Source organism: Triturus cristatus, chromosome 7 (genome assembly GCF_964204655.1).
Source record: "Triturus cristatus chromosome 7, aTriCri1.1, whole genome shotgun sequence".
Taxonomy (NCBI): Eukaryota; Metazoa; Chordata; class Amphibia; order Caudata; family Salamandridae; genus Triturus; species Triturus cristatus.
In genome coordinates this window covers 7121789-7137068 of record NC_140590.1, presented here as the reverse complement: position 1 = coordinate 7137068, position 15280 = coordinate 7121789, and positions in this window count along the sequence as shown.

Genomic DNA, 15280 nt, shown 5'->3' with positions numbered 1-15280 from the left:
TTAAACATGAGGGGCTGCGAAAGAGGGCTTCGGGAGAGTGTACCGTCAAACCCTACCGATGTGACCATTAAGCCGGATGGGGGAGCCCCCGGAACCAATTGCTTAGACAGTGCACTACGTGTCGCTCCTGTATCCACTAGGAACTGATCAGTAGAGCCCAAGACCTCAGCCGATACATAAGGGCCCTTCTGATCAACTGGCACCTCAACTGATTCTAACCCCCATCCAACGCACTCCTATGCATGCTGAGAGTCATGGTACCCCGACCGGTCAATCCCTGACGCTTGATACTGATGCTGGCGATCGAAGACATTTGATCTATCTCGGTGCTGCCCAGCAGAGTCAAAACGAGCCTGGTCGTTAGAATTCCCTCGGAAGTTGGAGAAACCCCCTCTACCTCGCGGGCCACCATAGGTATGCCCCTGACGCGATACATGCAACACCGGGCAGTCCCTAGCCCAATGACCCGATTGCTTACAATACGCACATTGGTTCCTATTTAGATCAGATCGGCCCGAGGGAGGACCATAAGATCCTCCCCTACCTCTATTACTACCCCGCCGGGGCGGGCCATAGACTTGTGCCAACATCACCTTTGTTTTCAAATCTTTCGATTTCTTTTCCTCCTGGCCCTTTGCTTCTTGCTCCTGACGCTCATAATACTGGGCGATAGTCAGGAGGGCCGTCGGTGTAGCGGAGGACCAAGAACTTTCACTCGCTTTTAAACGGGCCGCAACTGACGGCAGCAGATTGGCCACATATTTATCCGCAAAAAGGTGGCGGCCCGTATCGTCAGTAAGTGACTGGCCACTGAAATCATGAAACGTCTCCTCAAAGCGCGTAAAGAAGTCCGCAACTGACTCATCAGTTTTCTGTTTACATGCAGCTAGCATATTCCAGTCAATCTTTTTAGGGGGAATAATTGTCTTCAGCTTAGCCACAATAGCAGCGGGGAGATCTAAAATAATCTGTGGCGGTTTCTGCGCAGGCTTCCTCTCCCTATCCTCATCCTCCAGTTCAGACCACCGAGCCTTAAAAGTGGCAACATCATCTACCTTTCGGACAGATCGCCACATATCCGGTGGTAGAATAAGGCCAAAGAACAGGTCTATATCTGCTAAAGTCATAACGCAAGAATTCAAGGCCCCCTCGACTTCTTCATAGAAGGCCGCTGGATTCTTGCGGGGGTCAGGCAGCGCATTCTTTAATGCCATCACATCAGCTCTATGCCACGGAGTATAAACCCAATTATACACAAAATATCCCTTAGCATCGGCGGAGGTAATGTCCGAGCTAGTCCCCGCTCCCTTAGGAGGAACATACAATGGCGCCGCCTCGCGCATTGGCTTAGCATGCACTAGATCGCTCTTATCTGATTGAGAGGTGGATGAGTGGCCTTCTGTAGTACACGAATCCGACTGCGTCTCCTCCCCTGCTCGTTGGCGCGCTTTTTCTTTATGGGCCAGCACCGCGTCCCGCAAGGCGAATAGCCGCCGAGCCGTATCAGAAGCCTTAGAGGGAGAAAAAACACCATCATGTAATGCTTTAGCATCCGATGTCACTTCTTCAGGCTCAAAGACACTAGAATATTTCCGAAAAGCAGCAATCACTTCCTCAGCGAAATGACTCAAAAAATACAATCTCTCTCTATCCTGCCACGACCCCCAAGTATGGAACAATTCATCCACGGACACCTTACCCTTAAGTGCACGGAAAGAGATTTGCCGAAGCTCAGCCATATGCTCAGCCGATAACATGGACCGCGTATCTACCTTACCCGTACCCGGGACGGAATCTTGTGGCCTCGGAGCAGATGCGCCAACATAAGGGGGCGGAGAGCGATCTAGTAAATAAAAATCATCATCAAGATTATTAAGGACAGGATAGAGTGGCTGCCGAACAGCATATTGACCCGAAACTTGCAGCCTACGCTCTTTCTCTTGTCCATCTGTCAGTTCTCTGTCTTCCCGACGCTTCGCTTCCTGGGCTCGCACATGATCATTCTTCCGTTGTTCCTTATCAAACAGCGCTTTCTCACGCTTCTCTCGCTCACGCACCTCCTTCACCCACAACCGCACACACTCAAACATATCCTGACGAGCACGCCGCTTACACATACACTGTTCCACATACTCAATCTTACGTATATCAAACGATCCATACAAAGGCCATCGTAACTCAGGATCTTTTTTTGTATATTTCCTCCATACTGTGCTGTACATTATGGAAGAAAGACCATGCTTCACATACATATCCCTATTAGGAGTCCCCTCTGGGGGAGCTGGAGCAGATTCCTCGAGGTTCAACCGGTTCCCAAAACAGCAACACCACTTACGGAGTGCGCTGAAAGCAGGCATGCTCAGAAATAATGCAAAATATGCAGTATTATAGAAAAATGGCACTTAATCGTTGCGCCGTTCAAAGTTACACAGCTCCGGAGAAATCTCTCCACATTACCTGCCTATATGTGTTGCAACGCATATATATTTTCACAAAGACAAATACAAAATATGACTAGTCACCACAAATCAAACTCAAATAGCCGGACCAGGCTTCAAAAACTCGGAGCAAGTACCGTACACCGGTTCTTACCAATCAAGAGTCCAGATTCCAACTGCCAAGCTCCACAATCGCCCAAACGGCTTTCACGGCAAGACCGACAGAAGAGGTCTCAGTCGAGGACCGGCGCCACCCAGACGGTCAGCTCGGAAGGGAAGGAAGAAAAACCTCGGGATGCCAGGGCTAAGACGCCGCTGGCAGTGATCACGTCCCCGGCCAAGTTCCTCACCTTCGTCGCGACCAGTCCTTCGAGCATCCGAGTCGCCGATGAGCCCCACGTGACGGGCGCCAATTGATGAATACAGGCCCCAGCTAGGCCCGCAGGGTACAAGGGTTCGCTCTCCTGTAACGGAATCTATAAGGAAGTTGGCACGGAAACTGCAAAGTACAAAGACAGCTTTTATTAACCCTTAAGGGTGGTCCTACAATCCACACAACACTCTTCAGTATTGCATAGAGTAGCACAAAGAACTTGCGTACACGGTCCCCTTTTATGCACAACAGAGGGGCTCATAAGTGGGTGGATACAACATGAGGCCGAAGAACATTACCATTTATGGTCATTTTCGATACTGAATCAATATGTGGGCGGAGCTAACGCACTCCTTGAGCCCGCGAAAACATGGTCAAGCAAGGCTAACTGATAACAGATGTGGTCAAGTCTGGGCATGTGCCAGATGGACAAAGGAGCTATTTATAGACTGTTACTAGGCAGATTACAAGAGCAACTAACACAGAGGTTGGACTCTTCTCGTGGGGAACACGTGGAAGCATGACAGTACAAATGGAGTCCGAACTTCGGTCAACATAACAGAGAAAACATGCTGTATAAAAGGGGAATTAATGTCTTTAGTAAATGCTTAATCACATCGTTGTTTCAATTTACAACACCAGCTTTGCATCTCTAATGAGATGCAAAGTGGGCGTTCCTGACCTGACATGATAGGAGAAATGTCGCTAAGCGACATTTCTCCTATCATCAAATCCCACGCTATGAAGCATAGCGGCAGGAAAAGTAGCGATAACCCCTGTTATCGCTACTTTCCTTACGCCTGCTTCAGGACTGATTTAGCCATGATATCCTATGGAGGGTGGATATCATGCCTAAGTTTGTGAGTCCCTATCAGCAAGCTAACGCCACATTGCGTGAGATTATCGCTGGGTTTCCAGTGATAATCTCACGTTAGGCAGTTAGCGCACGTTACCCGGCGATAATTATCCTCACGCTAAGAGCGCTGAGCGATAATTATCGCCGGTTGTTGCTGATATGCCCCATAGTGCTTACAGACTAAGGGGCATATCAGCAACAACCGGCGATAATTATCACTCAGCGCTCTTAGCGTGAGGATAATTATCGCCGGCCAACTCTGAATTTTATCGCGGAGATAGTGTGCTATTACCAACGCTTATCTCCAAAGCGATAACATTTAGAGCGCAAGCTGCGAATTGTGAGATTATCGCTGGAAATACAGAGATAATCCCACAAGGTTTGGCGATAGCTTGCTGATAGGGATAGACATACTTAGCCATGATATCCACTTTACCTAGGATATCATGGCTAAGTCAGAAAAATATCAGACGTAAAAAAGCAGCGTTAACCGCGGTTAGCGCTGCTTTTTTTATCTCTAACAGGGCTAGCGATATCCTTGATAATAGGAGAAATGTCGCTTAGCGACATTTCTCCTATTATTTTACTCTGGAACGCCCCCTTTGCATCCCATTAGAGATGCAAGGGGAATCGTAGAGTAAAAGGGTGCTAACATGCAAATTTGCGTGTTAGCACCCTGTTCCTGATAGGGCGCTAGTTTTATCTCTCCTTTTTTGGCTTTTAAAGCCAAAAAAGCAGAGATAAAGCCCTTGTTGATATGCCCCTTTGTTCTTGCACTCCTCTGTAACACCTCTCTCTTACACAGGACACTGCAGCTACACACACAATAATCACATGTAGAGAGGTCTATGGCTCCCTTGACACGCTTAACACATGCATCCTTCCACACAATGATACATAACTCTTCTCTGTGCCTGAAAAAAACTTTCTGTGGACGTAAAAATGAAATATGGAATGCACTGCGCCCACCTCCATCAAAAGCCCTCCCAAGAAACGCTTAAAAATACCTCCTTCGTGCACTTAAACACCACAGATCGAATATTTCACAGCCATAAGAATGCACTTTATTTTGCATCAATGCCTGCATCACTGTTTCCATTATCAGGTTTAAAGCCCCGATTTATGTTTTGTTATGTAAAGTTTTTCTCTCTCGCTTATGCTTTTGTTAGAATGTTGAAGCATATCTGAATATTACTAGCTTGCTGTAAACATCTCGGCCTCATTACAAGGCGCGCTGCTGCTCTAGCTGGGGTGTAGTCAGACAAGGAACCTTAAAGATGGCACTGCCAGGCTGGAGCAGTGATGTAAATCACGACGCAGAGCTCTTGGGGGCATATTATCAAGGACGGCGTTAAAATTATCGCCGGGTTAGCGGCAGAAAACTGCAGCTAAACGGCGATAATGGGCTTGATAATATGCTGCACAGAATTCCCATAGAAGCCCATGTTCTGGTGTCAACATGGGATCATTTTATTCTCCGTCCTTGATAATGTGCCCCTTTGTGTGCTAATGTTGCTGGATTTAAAGGGACACACGCAAGTATGGTGTGGTTTGTAGGGTGAGCACAGAGTGAGCTAGGAGGGCCTTGCTTGTGGAGTGCCCTAGATCCTGGTCAGAGGAACGGGTCCTTCTTCAAGATAACAGCTCCTCTGCCCACAATCAAGTCACCAGACAGGTACATGGCTGGCGGCCGGAGGGGAACGAGAGCAGAGGGGGGTCACAAGCTCCTCTCAGGGCCATTTAGTAAAAAAAAAAAACTGCTGGGCAAATTAATTTATTGAATTAGGTTTATATAGTGCGAACACGACCTGTCCGGGTATCAGAGCGCTGTACAAGCAGCAAAACAAGTTAAGCACAAAGGGAACTCCGTCTGCCTCGACAGCTGCTTGTGAAGGGGGTGGGTGGGCAGTGCTGATGTCCGCCTGAAGTAAGGGATTGGCATAAGGTCAAAGTTGAAACAAACGGTCAAGTATGACCGGTTTTAAGGTGTAGGCCATCAACTCTTGGAAAGTGACGTGCAGAGTCGATAATTTAGTAGAACAACCTCGCTACAGCAGAAATGAATTAAGACAAATCGGCATTTCGTACTCATCGTAGCATTGACACCCCAATGTTATTTCTGTGCAGCTCACCATGACAACGAAGGGCATTCTTAAGCTTTCATTATTCCATTAACTGCAGTCCGCTAGCTACATTTCTTCCTATATTCTTTTCTATATGTCCTTCCTGCTTTTAATAACATCCACTGTTTACCCTTTCAGAGAGCGCCTTGTTGTTTTACGTCGAGGCACTGTAACCCTTATCCTACAACAACGGCTGATATAAATGCTACCACTTTTGTTTCCTCCAACGAGCAATGAGGATATGTTCCAGGGCAGTGTACAGCACTTGGGAAGTGTACGCGTCACCTTGGGGCAGAGGACGGAATGGGGTACACTGTACCCTGCTGTGAAGTGTTCTGTCAATAGAGGGCTGTATAGTTTTTCAGGAACAGTATTCTTTCCTGTGGGCTGGACATGGGGTGGGCGGGATGGTAGAATCGAATCGCCTAGGGGCAGTAAAGAGAAGTGCATGTGTTCTGTAACAGAGTACCTTCTTGTTTCTTGAGAAGTACAGGTGTTCTCCCTCTCAAAATGACCGAGTGCCGGTGCTCAGTACCGGCCCGTTCAAAGCACTGGGTGTAGGGGTCCTGGGGGCAGGATCTTCAGGGCTTGGGGGGGGGCAGTATCCGGGACTAGTTTGGGAGGTGGCGAGGTTTGCAGACCGTGTAGGTTCCTCTAGAGTGGCTGGATACTGGGAACTCCAGAGCCGGGGCTGCGGCAGGTAGTGTTGGGGGGACAGTTAGGATCCTGGGGTGCAGGGTACCATGCCCTGAAGACACCCCTGCCGGCGGTGTTGGGCCCCCTTAGAGTGCCCCGGCCATGCCTTACCCTGCCAGCCCCCCAAAGAGGAACTTGATGGCCTTGGGGGAGGTCTGGGGATCACGCTCTCCGCCAGGGCGCCCATGGTGATGCGGGGACAAGCGTCATGGTGACAGCGGTGGGCCATGGAAAGTACAGGGCATGGCCAGGTACTCACGTGGCCCCGCCCCCTGCGCGTCCGGCCCAACCTTGGAATGGAGGCCTTATCGCGGCGCAGAGCTGGGGCGCAATGGAAACAAGGAGTGCGTCCGTTCTTTATCCAGTGCGACGTTCACAGCTGCGTAGATTGGATAATATACTTAATGTGGAAAACAGTGTTTTCAATATTATTAGTTAAACTGTAACCAATTATTATCCTTACTGTAACCGCGTTCTGTGTATACCAAAATACTTGTTACATCTACTTTAGGTGTGCCTCTGCCGAAAAGTAAACGGTCTTCCAGTTCATTCTTTATAACAAGACCAGACCCGTTCCAATATGGCCGACTTCGCGGACAAGCTTCGGCGAGGGTCCCTCAGCAGCGTCTTCCTTCTGAGGAAAGCGGTTTAGCGAGCGCGTGCACCTGAGAGGTGGCACGGGCCACGTCCAGGAGGGCAAAGGGCTGAATGGAAAGGAAAATAAGGCACGAACAACGGAAGTGGGAGGGGCGGGAAAGAAGGCTTGACAGCGGGAGGGGTGGCACGGGAAAAAGTAGTGCTCAGGAAACACGCAGTAAAGGGGCCAATAGCCGTGGAAGGAGACATGGCTGTCATAAGGCGGACGTAGCAGCCTCTAAACCAGTGAGAAGGCAGCATTTAGAAAGGAAAAAGCCACAAGCCAATGAAAAAGTGGGCGTGGAAGTGGGCGGGGCTTCCCTCACCTATAGTGTACACTGCATGCCTCGCAAAGCATGCTGCGCATGCGCTGCCCCACTCGGCGAGACCTAAAAAGAAGAGGAGACTCTTCCAGAATGCAGATTTACATTACAGAAAAAAGCATTCCCACCTAGGGCCCGATTACGATGCGGTTTGGAAGGCCTCCTAACGACATTTGCTCCTTCCGAATCGGATATGGAAGGTGTCTTCTCGACCAAGGACCAGAATATGATGCGGTTAGGAACATAGGCTCCCATAGAAGTCAATAGGAGTCCAACCAAATCGTATCTGGAAGCATCCGGATGCATTAAACTCGGTCAGTCGGACTCTCCCGATCCGAGTCGGTCGGAAACCATTTCCAAACCGATTGTTTCAGGAAGATTTCCTAAACGCATCAGAATCGGAGCCCTTAGGGATGACTATGCAATTGACAGTACTTTTGCACACCAAATAAAAAACCTAATAGCACTGGCCTATGGCCCAGTAACTGAGGTAGCAGAACACTATAACATCCTAATAGACAGCCCCTACTTCAAAAGAAATGAAGAAAAACTAAGCCCACTTTTATATTACTTCGAAGATACTGGGGTGGGAAGACTTGAGAAAATTAAGAATTAAAAGATCATGTTCCCGGTTCTGTCCCCTCGCACACTTTCCCTTCTCTGCTGCCCCTGCTTCTTTGTGTCAAAACCTGACTCATTTAATCAAAGCATAAGCAAAAAGAAAAACTGCCTTCTAATACTACTAAAACTTGACAACAAGACAGGTTTTAAAACAGTTATCTGTCAAGATATCCTGGTCATCAGCGCATCAGTGGACTCGCGCGCTTAGCTCTGCTGAAGGCGCGCTTCGCATATCTTATATTTTTAACATTACCGAGTTCTGTATTTACTTTCTGTTTATTTATTTTTCCCTGTTTTTATTGCTAAGGGGTCGCCCTCTTACCTGCACCATAATTCGGTTGTTTCACCGCTGTTAGAGCGGGTCCTGTCCTGGGGTCTGACAATTGGGGAATTTGTGGCCATTTTGGATTGGGAGCTGTTGTGACGCTCCTTGGGCGCCATCTTAGCGTCCTAGCGGTGCAGCCTCTACGCTGCTACTCTATTTCAGCCAGGCCTTTCAGCGCGCAGCGGTGACACGCAGCGGGAGCGCCTTCCCTGCGCCTGAGTCGTGCCAGAGTCCTGCCCGTCTGCGCTCGTCCGCGCCGAGTCAGTGCTCGAGGCAGGCTCCAGAGCTCGTCCTGAATGTATTCGCAAAAGGAGTTGCTTAGGCTTCGCTATTCATCGCGCTGTACTCAGGTATGTTTACAATCCCTCTCTGGCCCTTATCAGTGTCCAGAGTGTGCCTTCAGGCTTACATCTCCTGTTTTCATTCCTGGCCACAGGGTAACTCCTCCTGAGTGCTCAGATTGCCCAAATCCACCACCAACGATTCCACAGGTCTTTCATGACTTTAAGATCTGTCATCTTAATGTGAGATCGTTGGTCAAACATCATTTGGATATTTATACCCTTCTTACGGAGGAAAGTCCGGACATTCTATTTATGTCAGAGACATGGCTGCATGACGAAGCCTTAGTTGCGGTCAATTTGGCTCTTCCTTCGGAGTACGTGATATATACACATAACCGCAATTCGCGAGGTGGGGGTATTGCAGCTGCGGTCAAATCCTGTTATACATGCTTATGGACGCCCTTGGATATAGTTGGCTGCGAATGTACCTATTTCCGTATTTCTGTCAGTCCGCATTTTACCTTTTCCGGACTACTCATTTACCGGCCAACAGGGCCTGATGCGGCATTTAGATCTGCCTTGCCTGAAGTCGTTAGCGCTCTAGCTTTAAAGGCTGCTAATTTTAGCATCATTGGGGATTTAAATCTCCATTTTGATGCTTTGCACTCTCCTGCGGCAGATAGTATCGTTACTGACTTGGAAGCTCTTCAGCTATCTCAGTTGGTCAAACACTGTACTCATATTGGTGGGCACATTTTAGACCCTTTTTTCACTAATCTATTGATGGTGAAAGTGCTACCCCCAAGGCCTATGGCTTGGACTGACCATTATCTTATAGAATTACACCTTTGGATTGAGGATTCTCCTCTTAGAGCAGCTGCGCCTGCGTCTTTTAAACGCCCATGGAAAAAGCTAAAGTTAGCGAATTTTCACCGGCTTCTTAGCTCACATCCTTTGGGTTCGTTTACGGATGTTGAGACGGGATATGATCATTTCTGTAACTGGCTGACGGGAGCCCTAGACTGTCTGATTCCTATGATTGAGAGTAAGCACCGTCGCGCTGGACCCAATCCCTGGTATGATGACTCACTTCGGCTCCAAAGGAAATTCTGCAAACAAGCGTAAAGAGCCTGGCGTAAGTCATACCTGCCTGATAAAAAACTTCTGTATCTTGCCAGGATAAAAACTTATCATAAGGCGGTCTGTAAAGCTCGTGCTGCCTATTTTTCTTGTGAAATTAATATTAGCACTAACCCCACTAAACTAATATTTAATGTGCTTAAGGATTTGACAGCCAGTAGAGCCCCAGTCGCTGACTTTTGTTCGGCCACTCTTTGTGAGGGCTTGGCAACCTTTTTTGTAGAAAAGGTGGAGGCCATTTACTGCTCGTTCCCTGCTTCATCTGTATCTCTGGAGAAACTGGATTCTGGCCTGAAAACTACTCTGTCCTTACGCTCCTTTCCTGAGCTCTCGATGGAGGAATTTAATAAAATCGCAATGAAAGTTAAATAAGGTTCTCCTATGGATCCTTTACGACCTGTCCAATTTAGAGAATCTGCGACATTTTGCTTTCCTCCGTTACGTGATCTGGTCAATCTATCTTTGATGTCTGGCTCCGTTCCTGACAGCTGGAAACAAGTGCTGGTGATACCTATTCTGAAAAAACCTGCTCTGGATCCTCTAAAATTTGAGAATTATCGCCCCATCTCTCTCCTTCCTTGGGTGGCAAAACTGACCGAGGCTCATGTTAACACTACTCTCTGTAACCACATCCATTCTGCTAATATTTTAGATCCTTCCCAGAATGGCTTTCGACCTGGCCATAGTACTGAGACCGCGCTTCTTGCTATGGTTGAGTACCTACGAACTTTGGTGGACTCTGGTCAAACGGCAGCCCTTGTGCTCTTAGATCTTAGTGCCGCGTTCAACACCGTTTCCCACGCTATTCTACTACAGCGTTTGGTTGAGGTTGGTGTTGATCACGTGGCACTTGAATGGTTTCGATCGTTTTTATCTGGTCGTACCTTCAGGGTTGCTACCCCTCCTTATCAGTCTAAACCCCATTCTATCACGCAGGGTGTTCCGCAGGGGTCGGCTCTTAGCCCCACACTTTCTAATATCTATGTCCAGCCGCTGGCTGCGGTCGTCAAGCGCTGTAATCTGACCATGGTGTCTTATGCTGACGACACTCAGCTGGCGGTTGCCATAAGTGGGGCTTCTGACATAGAGGCCACTATGTTTCGTGAGGGAATCAGGTCAATGGCTTGTTGGTTGACAGACAATTGTTTGCAACTGAATGCAAAAAAAACTGAGGTGCTCATTATCGGCAATCAGAGCGATCTGTGGGGTGATCACTGGTGGCCTTCTGAGCTCGGCCCTACCCCTCTTCCTGTTACCGAGGTAAAGAATCTAGGCATTTGGCTAGACTCCAAACTTAGTTTTGTTTCTCATACCAAGAAAATCGCTGCCATGTGCTTCGGTATTCTCCGCAGGCTCAGACCTATTTTTAAATTTTTTGATGCTCCAACCAGACAGCTCATCGTACAGGCTACTATTCTGTCTCGATTGGATTATGCGAGCTCTCTTTTACTTGGAGTTAATCAGGCCGAACTTTGTAGACTCCAGCGAGTTCAAAACGCTTCCACCAGGGCTCTGGTTGGCCTGCCGAGATTTTGCTCGGCCAAAAAAACCATCTATGGACTCCATTGGCTTCCTGTATCCCAGAGGATCAAGTTTAAATCTCTTTGCCTCTCGTTCAAAATTTTGAAATACTCTTCCCCTCAGATTTTAGAACATCTTATTTCGCCGTATGCACCTTCGCGTACTTTAAGATCTTCAGGGCAGCATTTGGTCTCAGACCCACACTTTAAAAAGGTTAGGGCTGGTGGCCGCTCTTTTAGTGTGCTTGCTGCCAAGCTCTGGAATTCACTTCCTGTCCACATCCGGGCCATTGATGATCTCCTGACTTTCAGGAGGGCCATTAAGACCTTTCTGTTTTCCCTGAATGCTTAGCACTGTCATCGCTTGTTCACTGGGTTGCTTTTGTGCCGATTTCTTGTTCAAAGCGCCGGGACGCCCCTTTGCTGGGGCAGCTGTGCGCTATACAAATCCGGTTAACATAACATAACATAACAAATACACAATGTTACCAAATGCTGCTCTCACAGTGGTTCCCAAATGCACACAGACTCACAGTGTGATTCTAGACAAACAACACTATCCCTAGCAGCTTACCAAAACTCATTCTCTGCTGCTCCAAAACAATTCTATACAGCATCCATTTTAGATACAGCATCCATTTTAGAATTCACTTCAGCTTGCCCAGGATCAGCCAGTTCACGTATCTCCTCAAAGTTGCACAAGTTTTTGGTCAGTTACACCCACACATTTTTGTGGTTAAGCCGATTCTGAAAAAGGGCCCACCAGCCTTCTCTTTTCAGAGATTGTCACATATTTCAGCTCCCTCCAAGATTGTCTGTTCATGACGCACTCACCACTCCCTTATCTCTCAGGCACACCAGCTCCACCACCCTCTGATAAACAAAAACCCAAGCTGTTTCCTTGAAAAGTACGTGTTTATCTGTGTTTTGCTTATGTGCCTTGAGCAATGCTAATTTGCAACGTCTTTCTACTACGAACTAGGAGGGCTCCTCCCAATGACTTGCAATGTACTGTGAAATGTATATAAACTGTATTCAGTGAATAAAGTGTCAGACCACTCCTGAACCTGCATGGGTAAAGGAGCTCTCCCTTAACTCGAGTTAATGAATAAAGGCCCATTTAACTCTTACACCACGGACTCCTCAGTTCATTATTTCATTTATATTGATAATTTATAGAAATTCAGACCTGGTAATTAATTTATTTACCACAGACTCCATAGATCAGGGCACAGAAGACTACCCAAATTCCACATTCCATGGTGGAATGTGTACCCGAGCACACTAAACAAACAAGCCAAAACCAACAATGCTGTTGAAGGATCGCATAATGCCTTCCAAGCAACAACAGGCAGAGGGACACCTACCCTACACAAACTACTCAAAGCTCTCCAAAAAGAACAAAGCTATCAGGAACTCAAAATGTAACAATCTGTGACCCAAATAGGCCCAAAACTCACCAAACAAACCCAAAAAATGTTCGAATTACTACAAAGTCAGGTAACTCTATACCCAAGCACAAGAGGCCTAGAATTACTATCACTAATAGCTAAAACCATACTTTAAAATATGAATCTACTGTACTTAAAAATAGTTTTCTGCAAAACACAAACTGTATCTATACATATCCCTTTTTCTAAATTTTGTAAAATATAAAAAATGTCATATATTTAATTTAATAATGTAAATATGTATTGACATTATAATTAAATTTTACAAACTATAACACATATTTAAAATATTATTCTCAACATTGCCCTCCCATAAATAATTAAATTACTTACGGTTTGTGTAGCTGAAGAAAAGATATTCCAAACATCATTAATCCATCCAGGTATCTCTCAATACAAATTAGTAAAAAGTAACCCCAAAAAAATGCAAAAATACAACTGTTTCAAAAATGATCCAGGGTCGATAAATCCAACTCGATTAAACCATTAAAAAAACGAAAATATATTTAAAAAAAGAAACTCTCCAGGAAAAATCAATCAAAAAAAATAAAAGCGTTAAATAATTATTAGTATAAAATACTAATACACACTTCTTAATTAAAAAATATGCTAGCTTCTCCAAAACGCGACGTCGATAGAATAAACCTATAAAAAATTAAATAAACATACTCACCCACACAAACACACACACACACTGTAATGAAATACATTTAAAAACACTTTTACCACAATATACACGCATTTCAGTACACATTCTAACCTCTCTACACTAGGCCTCAAACAGTAACTATCGATATCTCGCTAAAATATAACTAACAACTAAAACACAACCACCTAACACTAGACACACTGCCTACCAAATAACTGCATTCAAATACAAGTAAAAACTTAGGGGCCTATTAGCATATCGGGCGTTCCACCCGCCAAATGCTCCCGTTTTGCCCCCCGACATATTTGTATGGTGAGGGGCACTGCGGCGGACGGAAAGACCGTCTGCTGCTTTTCTGCCGGTCGGATTCCCGGCCGGGCGGAAAAGGCCTTCAATACGGTGGCGGTGCTATCCATATTAGGATGTGCAATTTTAAAGACCTTTCCATGGCGGCGTAAATTGCTTTGGGGGCCCAGGGGGTGGGTGGGTGGGTTCTGCTGCACTTGGGGGGTACCTATAGTACCCCCTTTCATTGGCATACACAAGGTGGCAGGTACCGTGCAGTGCCTGTCACGTTGTGCATGCCAATGCACAACATACATATTTTGCATTGCGGCGGGTGCTGCTTCCAGCACCGCCCGCCGCAATGTAAAATATGCAGGATGGGACCGGCAGGGTGGCGGTCGCATCCTAATGGGCCTGGCGGGACCACCGCACCTCTAGCGGTCAGTCCTGTTTACCGTTACGGTGGCGGGCGGACATCGCAATAGACCACCTTAGTTTGATTAAAGAAAATTACAGTTACCTTCCTCGACGTGACAACGCTTCTAACCGCGAGCTTGTCCCCTCAGAAATAACCCAAAACAAAAGTAAGCGGTTACAAAATAGTACCTGTAAAACCAAAATGGCTGGTTAAATAATAAAACACATAAAAATTAATTTCAAAACATGTAATACAGTCATAAATAAATTACTTATATGTTTTCTCAAAATATTAGAATATTGTATTTATATGATAAAAATAATGTAAAAATGTTTCTACATTGTAAAAGTATAATAATAATTAATATAAAAAATATTAATCATTTTATAATTACTTATTCATTTGTATCATTTACAATGCTTTTCAAATAAGTTTAAGTAAAATACAAATGTTAAATAAAAACATACCTTTTCAAAAACATGTTTATATGAAATGTAACAATGTAATAATTAATATTATTAATATTTCATACATTAATAATATTAATAAAAATTATTACATGTACAAAAATAGTTAACCACTTAAATGTGAATTTCTTTTACTAAATCTGTATAATGTTATATTGTTTCATTTAAACAAAATATGTATATAATGACGAACTGTTAAACATGCAAAAAGAAACTGTAAAAATCTATTGCAAAATTAATCTATGTTACAAAAATGTTCTAAACTAAAATAACAAAAATTGTTTCTGCTACAAAGGATAAATATCTGTATCCTAAAATATAGCAATGTAAAAATCATATATATTCAAAAATATAATATATGTGAATAACCATATGTACAAATTACTTTATGTTTCAAAAATAAAACTGTATTTATTTTATATGTTTCCTCATATGTATAAGATTGACTTAATAAAATGTGTTTTTTTACTCTAAGGGGCCCATTAGGATAGCTGGGGGAGGCACCACCGCGGTGCTGGTGGTGGTGGATAATGTCATTTTCCGCATGCCAGCAGCTGTCCTCACGCCTGCCATATTACAATGTGCAAACATAGCCCATTTCCCGTCTGCCGTGCTGCGACGTGAACTGCCATAAAAATGTGCCCGCCACCGCGGCGGTGGGAGCCAATAGAGACC